General features: G+C 42.4%; 1 protein-coding gene across 8 annotated transcripts in view; it reads right to left on the bottom strand.

The window, feature by feature from the left end:
* Positions 1-15,288, bottom strand: part of KIAA1958 (KIAA1958 ortholog) — a 113,699-nt gene extending 98,411 nt beyond the window's left edge. For 2 of the 8 annotated variants that reach the window (XM_075128853.1, XM_075128855.1), the window contains exons 1-3: positions 15,019-15,288; positions 6,269-6,313; positions 4,405-4,460 (exon numbers count right to left, since the gene is read on the bottom strand). The gene's annotated coding sequence lies outside the window, so the exon portion shown is untranslated. The remainder of the gene's footprint in view (positions 1-4,404; positions 4,461-6,268; positions 6,314-15,018) is intronic. The other 6 variants (XM_075128854.1, XM_048850120.2, XM_048850119.2 and 3 more) reach the window with 4 other exon arrangements.
* Between the last annotated feature and the right edge of the window lie 912 nt (positions 15,289-16,200).

The raw sequence follows: 16,200 nt of genomic DNA, 5'->3' as shown, positions 1-16,200 counted from the left end.
TACTATAAAAGTAGTTCCTTTGAGTCGTCACCTAAAAAGGATGTGAGGATTGAATGAGATGAAGTGTGCAAGAACAGCTTTAATGAGATAAAACATGCAATTTCCACCAGCCCAGCTCTTAGCCCTTTTGATTCTGAGAAGCACACAATTGTCACAACAGATGCTTGAGAGTATGCTGCTGTCTTGACTCAACTAAAAAATGGACAAGTCACTATTGCATTTGCCTCCAGAACCCTGACTCATCCAGAAAATTCCTATTCTGTCATTGAGAAAGAAGCTCTGGCATGTTTCTGGGCAGTAAGAACGTTCAGAACCTACCGTGGGATAGGAGATTTATCTTAAGATCTGATCACAAACCTCTTTCAGTTTTCTTTACCACACGAGGCTCTGGATTAGCAGCACCAAGAATTGCCAAATGGGCCACCAAAGTAATGGACTTAGATTTCCAGACAGTATCTTGCAGGTGCCAAGAACACCACTGAAGATTGTCTGCTTGGCCTGCCCATACCTTATCATGAGGGTGCAATTGTGAACAATGATGAAGAGACTGTCTTTGCACAAATCTCTGCTGCAACTCAAGGAGTGATCACAGAATCAGAGTGAGCAACAGCCATGAGAGAAGACAAGGTACTTCAGGACCTAAAGCCTTATATAGTCGATGGGTGGCCTTATAAGATGAGGATGCCAGAACACTTGCAACCATATAGACACGTATCACAAGAACTGTCCCTTGTAAATGAATGCATTTTGAGAATTGGCCATTTTGTTGTGCCTACACGTCTGAGAGAATGATTGATCCACCCGGCACAAGGAGGACATCTCAGGAGGAGTCTAACTGAAAGACAACTGTGACAAGACTTCTAATGGCCAGGGATGGACAAGCAGGTTGAGGAAATAATAAAGAATTGCATGGCTTGTGCAAGTAGTTATAAGTCACGGAAAACCTTCAGTATCCCTCTCACACCAGTTGACAATCCCAATTGTCCATGAAAGAAAACGGTTCTCGATATAATGGGATCATTTGAAGAAGATCAGTCTGTTATGTAAAGGTTTGTCATAGTAATGGTAGATCATTCAAAGTGGTAGGAAGTTACATTCACTGTAAAGGTTACCACTGAATTAATGATAAAAGTTCCTTTCATTGGTCTTCACTCAAGAAGGATTTCCCAAGAAATTGGGATCGGACAATGGAATGCAATTGACCTTTGCTGAAAAGCAACACTACCTCAATAGCAATGGTATCGAGCACAAACCATTTCTTTATACCATTGAGAGCCAATGGTCTAGTCAAGAGAATGAACAAACCATAGAAAGCTTTACGCAAAACACCGTTTGCTTACAGGACCACTACACACTCAACAACAAGAGTATCATCCTCTGAACTGTGTAAGAGGACGCAAGGCCAATGCACAACTTACTACCTGTCAAGGGCTTACATGTTCTCCTTTTTCAACCAAACCTTCCAATGAAACTATTCATGAATGTGTTAAGAACAAACAAGAGAAATACAAACAGGATGCAGATTGTAAGCCAGAGGATAAACCTTAAAAGTTTCAAATGGGAGATTTTGTTCATGTAAAGCTGCCATATAGAGTCAAAAGAAGACGTTAAAGACATTCATGCCCTATGCAGATAAGAGAAATCTGAGGAGATTCTGCTGTATTTAGGGTGACCGTATTTCCCTACGCTGAATACAGGTCACCTGGTAAAATTACTTGCATTCAAGCGAGTTCAACAGCAATCAATCAGAACTATGTAATATAAGTGTGCAAAGAAATGTTTTCTCCCCCATTTTGCTTCTTGCCTTCCACCACCAAATTTAGAATTCCACTGCCCCCAAAACATACAGGTCTGAGGTATAGAATGGTCAATAGTCAGTCCTGGATCCAAAAAAAACCACACTGCGTGTAACAACTATGAAAAGTTCCGGATTAGAGGTGTGTCAGCTAATTTTCACTAACATATTTCTCTACCATCCTGGGACAAACTTGCATGCAGGTCTCTTGGAAGAAAAAGTGTACCAATTATATTGTCTATCCCCCTTCTATTTTACGTGTTCTTTGCTCCAGAGTGCCATTTTTCTGCCACTTTTGTTTTCACGTCTCTCTCCCATGTCTTCCCCAGTCTTCATGTGTTGGCAAAACTAATTTTTATATTGCATTTTGGAAACGTTATCTGATTCACCAACACAAAATCCCTGTTGGGTGGGTATAATAAGTGTGCATTATAATCATCATCATCATCATCTCCATTTTACAGATAAGGAAATTAAGTCACAAAACATAAGTGATTTGATCAATGCCACAAAGGAAGTAAGTGTCAGAGCTGGAATTAAAACAGAAGAGCCCCTTGTGCTCAGTCCACTAGGCACTGATGCTTCTCATGCTATTGAGCTGTCTCTCCTTGTGGCAAAAGATTACATTAGATGCCAATGAATGGAGCCAGCTTCATTTCAGACAGCCAACCATTGGTAGGGAAGCAACTTGTGGCAGCCTCTAGCTCCATCAGACATGTCTACACTGACATCAGACATGTCTACATGGAAGGTGTAAATTCCAGATGGAGGAGACTCACCCACACTAGCTCAGATCAAGCTAGCGCATTAAAATAGAAGTGTAGCCATGAGAGCACAAGTGGCAGGAGGGGATCATAGTTGGGACAGCTAGCCATACTCAGATGGGATCATACTCAGGGCAGCTAATCCCTGCCTCTATGGCTACATTTCTATTTTTAGTGCACTCGCTCAATCAGAGCTAGTGCTGACATGTCTCCTCAAGCTGGAATTTACACCTTCCCACTCTAGCATAGGCAGACCCAGGGTTTGGCTCTATGGGGAAAAGCTGGGTCACCTTCCATTTTACCCTATAATAAGTCCAATTCAAATTCCTGTCCAGTTACAGTGACATTACCCATTTCAGCAAAGTGAGCGTAAAGGAAGTCTACAGAAAAACGTCTGGCTACAGCACAGAATCATTCCATGTCATGGACACCTCATAGCTGTCTCTAAAACTGCACAAGTTCAAGTGGAATTTTTCAAATCCAGTCTGTATGTTAAATTTCAGACCAGCATGAGGAAGCACACGGCGTGCAAGTGCATTTTATACTGGGGCAATATGAAATTAGAACAAAGAGTTAAATAGTATCCCTTCAAACTGTTAGTGCAAATAAATTAAATCCAGTGAAAACTTGGAAGATCTATGGGGAAAAGATGCCAAGATGTAAAGCAGGTACAGGCTACAACTGCTATAGGTAAGGTTATAAAAGAGTACCAATTTCACATTTCATCCCCAAATTTCACTTTTTTCACATTTCATCCCAAAACATTTGCCTTTTGGGCTGAAATTTTCCACACGTACACTCTGACCAAAGGTGAGACTATCTATGCACCTAGCTTATAGTCATTTCATCTAAACCTCCCTATTCAGAACAGCACTTAAGCACATTCTTAAGTCCCGTAGACATCACTTTAGCATGGTTAACTTTGCACATGTGGTTAGCTTTAAACATGTGCTTAAGTACTGTTCTGAATAAGGATGGACTTAACCACTGCCTACATACTTTCCTGAATTAGCCCCTGGAGACCATCTTTGGAGGGGGGCTAGTATCAGTGGTATATATGAGAAGGATAAAGCTGAAGACATGTCCAAGAAAAAACAACCCAGGCCACCAATGAGAGAGCAGGCAGAGAACACAAATGCAGACATGGTATTTATATATCTGTTGCAATAGCAAAGGATTTAAAGAACAGGAGTATAAACAATTTTCAGCAAAATAATGTTGTGCTTTCCTATAACTTTTACAGCCACTTTTGGCTTCCCAGCCCAGCACCTCTGTTTCCATTTATTAAAGGGACATGGTTAGGTTAACAGAAGTTACATTATAAAAATTAATTTCCTCTGAACTTCTTTAGCACTGCTCTTCCACATAACTCCAAGCACTTTACAGACATTAATGGATTACTCCTCACAATATCCCTGAGAAATAGACATGGGCTATTCTGTTTTACAGCTAGGGTCAGACAGTTGGAGCTTGTCATCCCTGCAATGCTAACTAGAGTTTGCCTTTAAGTTGGGTCCTGTCCTATACAAACGGTCTTAACCCAAGTGCATTGGTGCTTTTAATTCAAGTTGGCTGGCCTGTCAAAGGATATACCGGGGCAGTCAACAGGTGAACTGAGGCCAAATCCAGACCACCAGACGCTTTTGAACAGACCATGACATCTTTTACTTATTAGTATCCTTATTATTTTTGTATTAATTTTCTCTGGAGTCTGGACCTTGACTATACCCTGACCAAGAAATTTGGACCTTGGCAAAAAACAATTGATTACCCTGATATAGGTTAAAACTGGAGTTAGCACATCTCATAAGCTATTAGCAACCCTGCAGTGTGGACACAGATTACCTCCACTTAGGTGCTGCTAGTCCTCCAATGCTTTCTCACAATTTCCTCCATGTGCCCTGAAAGGGAAAGAATTCATAGAGCAGCTCAGCTTACTGCAATGCAACCCCAAAAGCCTTAGGGTACACCTACACTTTGAGCTGGAGATGTAATTTCCAGCTCAAGGAGACATACCTGTGCTAGATTTGAGTGAGCTAGTGCAATAAAAATAGAGGTCTAGCCACTGTGGCATGAGCAGGAGGAGGAGCTAACTGCCCAGAGGAGGGTTCCCTCGGACACCCCAGGTACGTACTTGGGCAGCTAGCCCCTCTGCCATGTGCACCCCCGTGGCTACTCATCTATTTTTAGCATGCTAGCTTGGTCTGAGCTCACCTGAGTATGTCTCCTCCAGCTGGCAATCACACCCGAGCTCAAAGTGTAGCTGTACCCTTAGTACCACACATGAAAGCATACAGTGCAAGCCATAGACACAGCAACTTGAGTGTTATTTTTCAGTGTAGCCCCTCTCACATGAGCTAGGCTAACTTGCGAGGAGCAACTTGAGTGTGGGTAACTAGAGTTTACTCTGCACTGAGGACATACATTAAGTGTCTTGTCCAAGGTCACACGTAAGTCAGTGGCAAAATCACTTATACAATTCAGACTCTTGAGCCATAGTTAGCTACTCTACCCACTAAATCACACTCCTCTGGAAATACAATTCCTGAGATCATTTAAAATTCTCCTAGTTTTAACAACTATTTAATTTTCACTATTTATGCTGCTTGAATACTTCGTTTCTTTGACTCAGTTTGGACAAAACTGAGTAATCAGGTTGGCTTTTTCACACTGTATCTAGTCAGTTTCAATGCTATTTCTCATGTATTAGCAAGAGACTAAGGGAATGTCTATACGACCCGTCAGATTGGCGGGCAGCGATCAATCCAGTAGGGGTCGATTTATCGCATCTAGTGTAGACGCGATAAATCGACCCCCGAGCGCTCTCCCGTCGACTCCTGTTCTCCACCAGCGCAAGAGCCACAGGCAAAGTCAATGGGGGAGTGGCAGCAGTCGACTCACCGCAGTGAAGACACTGCGGTGAGTAGGTCTATGTACATCGACTTCAGCTACATTATTCACATAGCTGAAGTTGCGTAACTTAGATCGATCCCCCCCCCAGTGTAGACCAGGCCTCAGATACAAGTATTTGGGTTTCAGACAGTGCACGAGGATGTTTAAATCCATAAAAGTACATCATTAAGGTTAAGATTTTGTCTCCATTATTTTTAGTAAAAGTCAAGGGCAGGTCGCGGGCAATAAACAAAAATTCACAGAAGCCCGTGACCTGTCTGTGACTTTTACTAAAAATAACGAAGAGCTGAAAGGGAGTAGGAAGGAGAGAATGACAGCACTACAGCCCCCTGTGGCAGCTCAAAGCTCCAGGGCCCCCATCACCCATGGCAAATTGGAGCTCCAGGGACCCCACCGCTCCTGGCTCAGGGCTGAAGATATAGAAAATGTCACAGAGGTCTCTGACAGTCACGGAATCCATGACTTCTGTGACCTCAGTGACAAAATCTTTTCCTTATGTATCGTAAAACAAAGCTTTTTAAAATGGCTATGGACATTTAAAAAATCTATTTCCTGACAATATTTGTTATTATTTACAGTAGTTCCTGGAGGCATCAACCAGGATGGGCCATATATATAATATAAATATATTATACATACACACATACATATACACACACTATATACCTATATATAATAAATGACAAATGCTACCCAAAAGACCTTACAATCGAAGTCCCTGATCTTGCAAAGATTAACATCCATGCTTAATTTTACACATGTGAATAGCCATATTGAAATTATTGGGATTACTCACGTTCATAAAGTTAAGCATGTGCATAGGTCTTAGCAGAATCAGGGCCTGAAAAACAAAACAAAAAGAGGTGGGAGAGAAAAGTTGGAAGATTGTACTGAAATATTGTATTATATTTGTTGCATTGACTAGCAGTATGTACAATTCTTAGCCAAGCGGTGGTCAATTGTGGTAGCCTATGTGGTCAGCCTACGAATTTTAGCATTTGCAGACCTTTTAAAAAATAACATCCTAAATCTATGGTCAAATTTACAGTACCTGACATTATCATCATCTTTTTTTAAAAATGACTACTGTTTGTTTACATGCCAACAAGCCCTAAACCATGTGGGACTGGTGCTTTAAAATGATACCAAGCTTAAGATGAAGGTGGAAGTCATTATGGAGCTACAAATTGAAACAGGTTTTTTTATTACTTTTTCATTTTTAGTTGTGATGCCATCTTAGATTTTTAAATTTGTTACGTGATCAAAGTTGTTACTTTTTCTTTTTAATTGCCCTACCATTTTAATCCAACACTGAAAATATTCAGTTAATCACATCAGCTCTAATTCAAAACTGCTCTTGGAACAGGTGGTGTACAGCAGCAGAGAAAGCATTTCAGTTTAAAAAAAAGAAAAGAAGTACTTGTGGCACCTTAGAGACTAACCAATTTATTTGAGCATAAGCTTTCGTGAGCTACTTCACCGGATGCATACTGTGGAAACTGCAGAAGACATTATATACACAGAGACCATGAAACAATACCTCCTCCCACCCCACTCTCCTGCTGGTAATAGCTTATCTAAAGTGATCACTCTCCTTACAATGTGTATGATAATCAAGTTGGGCCATTTCCAGCACAAATCCAGGTTTTCTCACCCCCCCCCCCTTTTTACCAAAAACCACACACACAGACTCACTCTCCTGCTGGTAATAGCTCATCCAAACTGACCACTCTCCTTACATTGTGTATGATTATCAAGGTGGGCCATTTCCAGCACAAATCCAGGGTTTAACAAGAACGTCTTGGAGGGGAGGAGGAGGGATAGGAAAAAACAAGGGGAAATAGGCTACCTTGCATAATGACTTAGCCACTCCCAGTCTCTATTTAAGCCTAAATTAATAGTATCCAATTTGCAAATGAATTCCAATTCAGCAGTTTCTCGCTGGAGTCTGGATTTGAAGTTTTTTTGTTTTAAGATAGCGACCTTCATGTCTGTAATTGTGTGACCAGAGAGACTGAAGTGTTCTCCGACTGGTTTATGAATGTTATAATTCTTGACATCTGATTTGTGTCCATTTATTCTTTTACGTAGAGACTGTCCAGTTTGACCAATGTACATGGCAGAGGGGCATTGCTGGCACATGATGGCATATATCACATTGGTAGATGTGCAGGTGAACGAGCCTCTGATAGTGTGGCTGATGTTATTAGGCCCTGTGATGGTGTCCCCTGAATAGATATGTGGGCACAAATCTTGGGAGACAGGCCAGTCCTTGGCTACAGACAGCCCCCCAACCTGAAGCAAATACTCACCAACAACCACATACCACACAACAGAACCACTAACCCAGGAACCTATCCTTGCAACAAAGCCCATTGCCAACTTTATTGAGGGTGAGAAAACCTGGATTTGTGCTGGAAATGGCCCAACTTGATTATCATACACATTGTAAGGAGAGTGATCACTTTAGATAAGCTATTACCAGCAGGAGAGTGGGGTGGGAGGAGGTATTGTTTCATGGTCTCTGTGTATATAATGTCTTCTGCAGTTTCCACAGTATGCATCTGGTGAAGTGAGCTGTAGCTCACGAAAGCTTATGCTCAAATAAATTGGTTAGTCTCTAAGGTGCCACAAGTACTTCTTTTCTTTTTGCGAATACAGACTAACACAGCTGTTACTCTGAAACATTTCAGTTTAGTTGACTAATAAATATTTTCTCATTGACTCTACTTCTCCTTGGCATTACAGTATAAGAACATATCCAAGTAAAATAAAAATCAACAAAAATTGCTGCAGAAGTTCCATAGATTTTGAATCAGACCACCACAAAAGTCAGTTTTTTGGTAGATTTCTGTTGCCCCAGCCTTTTGCTAAGAAGTTACTGGTTAAAGTTGGACCTGGAAAGTAGGAGAGTAGAAAATAATTAAGGCTTTTGATATATGGTATTGATCATTGAAGAGGATATCATCAACTTGAGATCTACTCAGTTTTAAAATAGGAGTTGTAAAGTGGTTTCAGGTACTAGACTTGCCCATTTTTGTGGATTTAGAGTCAATTGTTCCTATTTTTAAAAATGTTTTTCTGTCACCTGTTGCTGTAAGAAAGGGGAAACAATGAACTGAGTACATAAAAAGAGCTGACAAATGCAGGACATAAACTAACTGTGGGGGAGGAGGTAGAAGAGAGAGAGAGAGAGAGAAACTGTTTTCCCCCCCTCTAATTTCTTTCAGTTATTTTAGGTGGTGTTTTTTTACCTACTGTTATAAATATCAGACAGTGTGATTTTTAAGATGATAATAACTCTTCAGTTCATATCATAGGAAAGAAAAAGGAATGAGTGAATATTTCCTATTGGGAAAGATCACAGAATGAAACCTAAAATATTGTTGGGCCCAATCCTGCAAATTCTTATTCACATGAGAACCTTTGCTCATTAAAAGGTTTCCACTGGAAAGGCACCAGACAACAGACTGAGGGAAAAGTAACAGAAAAGGGGACTGGATAAAGGAAGGAACTGTTCAGCAATGCGAACAGCATGGAATTTTGATAACTGGTGGACTGGAAAATGAGGAACCATTTACTATAGCCAATGAGTACAGCACAGTGAAGATACTAAATAACTTATTGCCTTGCAAATGTAATGTCAGACTTGAGAGAGGTATACAAGCTTGAGTAAAATGCAGTACAGTTTTTAGCTTTATTCTTTTCACCAAAGACTTTTCAAATAGGGCCAGTGTATAACTGTAACATTCATTTATATTGAAACTTTCCTTTATATCTATGTATTACTTTAGATAGAATGCAATAAATTCCCACAGCGTAGAAGCCTTCCAGTTCCATTTTGCTTTTGATAGTTTGTGTTTGGATAGTTGTGTTATAAACAAGACTTTTTTATTTATTTCAGGACTCAGATTTACTAAACAAGAAATGTACACAATAACTAGCCAACCAAGGGCGTCATTATGGAATCTGTGCTGTATATTTGTTACCTAGGAAACGAACTAGAGCACTGGTACACTGTAATTTCTGTCTTGCGACAGAATTCTCCAGTCCTGTGGGTAAATAAAGTTCATAAATCAACCAATTAGCACCAAGGTCAAATAATTTAAGATGAAGCAGTCATTCTCCATGGGTCTTTTAAAAAGACAGAACTCTTTCAAGTTGCTTTGGGCTACTATGCAGATACATTAAGAAAACATTTAACTTCAGTTTTTGTTTTATTTAAAATATTTTTCATTACAAACGTGAACTGTGTAAAACTGTTTAGAATTCATGCTCATTTACCTTTTCTTCCATATTCACCTCCCTCTACTTTGTTTTGCAAAAAAATCTCTAAGTGATAGCATTTGAAAGCAAAGCCTTGCACTCATCTTGAATTATCACTTGAATTATCAGATGTATAATAATCCTAGAGAGGATTAATTTCCATATATATTTCTTTGAAGTATTTTACAAACACTAGTTAATCTTCACAATGCTCTTGTGAATTGGGTAAATAAGTATTATTATCCCCATTTCACAGATGCAGGAAACTGAGTGACTCGGCCAAAGGATAAAAGAGAATTAGTGACAAAACTGTATTAGAATCTTCCTGGTTCCCCTTGGCGTGTTCAAAGCATCAGACCACAGACAACCATCTAGAGCAAAGCTAATGAGCATGCTGCAAGGTTAAGAGGTATATTGGACATGCCAAACAATCATATTGCTGAAACTCTCTGGTTTTCCATTCAGTTAAAATTAGTCACAACACTACTCATTTAAAACATTCAACTAAACTAACATCAAGATGAGATTTAAGGCACACTTTAATGAAGGTACAGTATATTTGATAACTGTCAAATGTGAAAGGCTAACAAAGTAAACTGAATTTTAGCGCTCTGCAAACGCAGCCACAGTGAGCCATTATTTTGCAACTGTACAAAAAAGTATACATCATATATACAGTATATCCTCCCAAGAACTCAAATACAGGGAACTTCTTAGTGTATGCACATTGGAAGTTACAGTACTAACGTAGAATGCATTAATTGTAAGAGCATACAGGAGAAGATTAAAAGAGAGACCATTATCTATATATCTGCTCAGTAAAAATCAGCCTATCAAGAGTAACCAAATAAAAAATGTTAAAGATGCTAGAAAGGTGTTACTGTTTTTCAACAAAATTTTGTTTAACTTGCAGAAATTCAGCTATTCTAAACAGAAAACAACGTCTATGTAATGCTGTTTAGCTGACAACTGGTTTTCTGTCACTGTTACAAAGAAGAACTACACTACATATCTCAGAAGAGCCTTAAACTGCACATAATTTAGCACAATCCATTATTCACCTGAACACTTTCCGTTAATATTTAGTTTATACAAATCTCTTTGTTAAGTCTTATCTCTATTGCTGGCAGGGTGTAAAGTATGTAAACAACTAACTCAATGTGTTAGTTTACTTTTTATAATACTTCAAAGGGCTGATAAACTTTAGCACAATATTGAAAAATATATTTTGCTTAAAGTCAAAAATAAGAAGGAGGCAGTCATAGAATATCAGGGTTGGAAGGGACCTCAGGAGGTCATCTAGTCCCATCCCCTGCTCAAAGCAGGACCAATCCCCAATTTTTGCCCCAGATCCCTAAATGGCCCCTCAAGGATTGAACTCACAACCCTGGGTTTAGCAGGCCAATGCTCTGGGTTTTAATCCAAGATGAGTGGCAGATTCATTGTAGGGGCCTGAGGAAGTCATAAGACTAGTTGTACTTTTGGCTTTAGAGTAACTGTAAAGTTAGGAAAAAGAAGGATTTAGATTATTATATATTTAAAAAAAAAATCCAACAGATCTTACACCCAGTCAACATTTTCAAGATATTTTTGTTTTAAATATAAAAAAAACCTCTAAGCACAATGAATGTCAAAGGGACGCAATTATTTTTGCACATTCTTGTATATATTAGCAAGTACACTCTAAGGGCTTGCTCCTGCTCCCATTAAGATCAATAGAAAAACTCCAATTAAGCTTAATGATGCAAGCTCAAACCCTGACTATCTACAATTCTAACTGGTTTCAGAGTAGCAGCCGTGTTAGTCTGTATCCGCAAAAACAACAGAAGGACTTGTGGCACCTTAGAGACTAACAAATTTATTAGAGCATAAGCTTTCGTGAGCTACAGCTCACTTTATCAGTGCATCCGATGAAGTGGGCTGTAGCTCATGAAAGCTTATGCTCTAATAAATTTGTTAGTCTCTAAGGTGCCACAAGTCCTCCTGTTGTTTTTACAATTCTACAGCACAACTAATGTTGATAATATAACGGGGGAGGGGGGAGAAGAGAAGCAAACATCTTATAATAAAAATTCTACTATTGAAATCCAACCTATATTTTTACCCATTGAATTGCCTATTGTCACTAATAACTCAGCTTGATTTTTTTAGGAAATCATATTAATTTTCATTTAGTGTTATTTAATATCCAGCTGAGTACAAGTGATATTTATAACCACTAACACCAGGGAGGAAGGTGAGTTTTAACATATACTAACTAGTCCTTTCTGATGGAAAGAGATTCTGTTTTTTTTAACCGCCGAAATTAAACCATAGAAGGCTCCATATATCTTTCCACTACAAAATGTTTCTTTGTTTTCCTTTGCTTGAGCATCTTTCTGTATTTGCTTTACAATACTCTGGTTTCCTCTGTCACTCCTGATTTGTCTTTCTGACAAGCCAGGTTCAAGATGGGTTATGGTTTTAAACGCTTCTACAGCTTGTTCACTACCAACAATTGGATCTTTTGCATTTCCTGCAACAACGCCATTGCAATCATTCACAAGAGACGCTTCCAACGTTTGATATACAAGACTTACTACAAAAAGAGCATTGATTATAAAAGATTCTGCTTCTCAATAAGGGGGGGAGGGGGAAATCAAGCTATTTAAAGGTTGCGTCCACACAACCATACTTGCAACCACAAAGCTATACTAAAAGGGGATGGAGGGTTGATCAGCGTCTGCAAAACAACAGCTAAATCCAGTTCATCCTCTAATCGTTTCTGCATATGTTCAAGGTACCACAATCAGTATCAAGCTGTTTACCTAAACGCACTATATCTCTAGAGAGAAACTCTGTTTGCCCTATAAAAACACGTCCAGACGTTTCCCTCCTACGCAGATACCTCAGCCTCTATCTCTAAAGATGTACAGACAACACTTCGCTAAACTTTCGCTTCAACGAGCCACTTGTGTAAAGATGTCAGGTGGGGAGAGGGGGTTATTTTACATCCCAAATCCTAAAAGCAATGGCAAAAAAAAAAAAAATGCAGAACTTTTGCTTCCAGAAGGAGCGCGTCAAATACAAAGATATAAAACCGATCCAAGCCATCCAAAAGCAAAGCCACCTCCTCTGGAATCTGAGCTCTGAAATAACCTACACAGCTCCACTCCTGCAGCCTCTCGCCGGTTCCCCCAGCCAAACCCACCCCTGGGTGGGTTTCTTCCTTGACACCAAACACCAACCCCTGTGCGCAGCCTCGCAGACAGAGACACCTCCTCCTCCTCCCCCGTTAGAAACAATAAATAACACACCGCGCGGGGAGCCCGCCAGCGCGCAGCAAAGAGGGGTAAGAGCGAGCGGGCCCGCGCCCCGCTCTGCCCTGCAGCACGCGCCACTGGGGGGCGTGGGAAACTCGGAGCTGGGGGGTAACTCTCCCCCTCGCCTTGATAGGGGCCAGGGGGTCAAAGAGAGCGGTTCGTTTCTGCAGCAAGAAGTAGAAGTAAAAAGGGAAATCAGCCCATTCTCTCCCTCTGCATGACCTGATCTCTCAGACAGAGAGTGTCTGTCCCCCCACTACACAACCATTCCTCCCCAACACACACACACACCCCTCTCTCCACACAACCATTCCTCCCCAACACACACACACCCCTCTCTCCACACAACCATTCCTCCCCAACACACACACACACCCCTCTCTCCACACAACCATTCCTCCCCAACACACACACACCCCTCTCTCCACACAACCATTCCTCCCCCATACACATCCCTCTCTCCACACAACCATTCCTCCCCCATACACATCCCTCCACACAACCATTCCTCCCCAACACACACACACGCACCCCTCTCTCCACACAACCATTCCTCCCCCATACACATCCCTCCACACAACCATTCCTCCCCAACACACACACACACACACACCCCTCTCTCCACACAACCATTCCTCCCCCATACACATCCCTCCACACAACCATTCCTCCCCAACACACATACACACACACCCCTCTCTCCACACAACCATTCCTCCCCCATACACATCCCTCCACACAACCATTCCTCCCCAACACACACACACACACACCCCTCTCTCCACACAACCATTCCTCCCCCATACACATCCCTGCACACAACCATTCCTCCCCGACACACACCACCCCTCTCCACACAACCATTCCTCCCCCATACACATCCCTCCACACAACCATTCCTCCCCGACACACACACACACACCCCTCTCTCCACACAACCATTCCTCCCCATACACATCCCTGCACACAACCATTCCTCCCCAACACACACCACCCCTCTCCACACAACCATTCCTTCCCCATACACACCCCTCTCTCCACACAACCATTCCTCCCCCAAACACATCCCTCCACACAACCATTCCTCCCCAACACACACACACACACACACCCCTCTCTCCACACAACCATTCCTCCCCCAAACACATCCCTCCACACAACCATTCCTCCCCAACACACACACCCCTCTCTCCACACAACCATTCCTCCCCCATACACATCCCTCCACACAACCATTCCTCCCCAACACACACACCCCTCTCTCCACACAACCATTCCTCCCCAATATAGTCCTTTTCCCTCACCAGCCATACCACAGACACACACACAACCATTCCTCCCCAATACAGTCTCTTCTCCTCACAACCCCATACCACCCTCTCAGCACACACCCCTTTCCACTCGACCGTTCCTCCCCAACACATACACACACCTCTGTACACAGCCAACCCCCTCCCAATACACATCTCACAGCCCAAGAGCTCCCCCCCCCCCACTGCCATCCAAACAGGGGCACAAGAACTAGGGGATACGAAAAGAAAAGGTGGGGTCCGCTGATTGATTTATGCCCTAAAAACTTTGTAAAAAAACAAAAACAAAAAGCGAAGAGGAAGAACTGATAGCTAATAAGTTGTCTAGTGTTGGCTTATTTGAATCATTTGGTTGATGCTCTCCTGACCCTCCTCCACTCACCCCCAACACACACACACTGTACATAACTTCTCTCACCTATACCTCTCTCCGCCATTCAACAACCATCCTACCGCCCCCCTCGCCCTCAAACGCAAGAGAGACACTCCGTGTGCATATGCGCACACACGGATCTCCATCACACACACACACACTTCCTAACTGCCCCCTGCACAAAGAGAGGGACCCTGAGTATAGAGGTTTCCGAAGCGCCCTCCTTCCCCTGCGCACAAAGAGAGAGACTGGGTGTCCCACACCCGACTGTCCCCCTCCTCCCGCAGCCACCTACCTGCAGGTGTCTGTCCATAGGAATGCGGGCGGGGGGGAGGCTGTGGTCTATTCCCTGTATTGGCTGGGGCTGGCGGGAGGATACGGTGAGGGGGTGGCAGTGGGGAGGGGAAGGTGTCTCCCATCCCCCGGTCACTGGCTTCTCCCTCTGTCCTCCGCCACCCCCCACACTGTCTGTCTGTCTGTCTGTCTGTGCGCGCGCGCGCCAGGCCCCCCCCCCCTCCGCCTCCGCCCGCTGATATTCAATGCTCAGGGAGGGAGACACAGAGAGAGCTCGTATCAGCTACCGGAAATCGAAGCCCTGGTCATAAATATACCACAGGAAGTGTGCAATAACACACACACACACACACACAGCCCTGCCCTCGCCCCCCCCCCCCCCCCAGCTGCCAGCCCGGACTCTGCCTGCAGAAGGGGGTGGGGTGGATAACAGGAAAGCCTCAGCAGTATAATAGTCTGTGTATCTACAGCTCCTGGGGGGGCTGATCATCCAGAAAGGTGCGAGCTAGAAATCCGCATTCAATGCCGCTGTGGCCCCCGGACAGTCTACCTGTGCACACTGCAGCTTATAGTGCATGTCCTATTGCATGTATCACTGTGTGTACGCAATGTAGACACGCTGTGCGTGGGGATACACGCATAGATCTTAAAAGTGTGTTTATAGACACACATATGTATCCTGTACATAATATCACACCTTCTGCATTGTATAGCAGCATGTATAGACCCCCACACTAAACGCACATATGGTGTGTGTGTGTATAGATACGCATATCCAGGATCTATACACACAATGTGTTATATACCACCTATACACACACACACATAAATATATAGTGTACACACTCATGTAGCGTCTGTGTGTACGTGTATATCGACACAGATTTTATATTACACACACACGCACGGTTTAGGACACACACACACACACACAGTTTGTATAGGACAACTGGACTGAAGGAGATTTTAAGACGCGCTCTCCGAAACTGTGAATTTCACTGAAATGCAAAAATCCCCCACCCCTCAGTCGGAGCCAGACACCGTTCACATGGTCTCGGTAGGAACTCCAACCCCCACCCCCAATGAGCTACCATTTAATGTTATTTTAGATTTATATTGTAAATATTGAATCATGCGATATGTGTCCCTAATTTAGGGACTTAAAGTGTTACTTAAAATGGGC

This window comes from Caretta caretta, chromosome 5, assembly GCF_965140235.1.
Source record: "Caretta caretta isolate rCarCar2 chromosome 5, rCarCar1.hap1, whole genome shotgun sequence".
NCBI classification, from domain to species: Eukaryota; Metazoa; Chordata; order Testudines; family Cheloniidae; genus Caretta; species Caretta caretta.
Note: the sequence above shows the minus strand (reverse complement) of the source record. Positions and strands in the feature narration are given on the sequence as shown.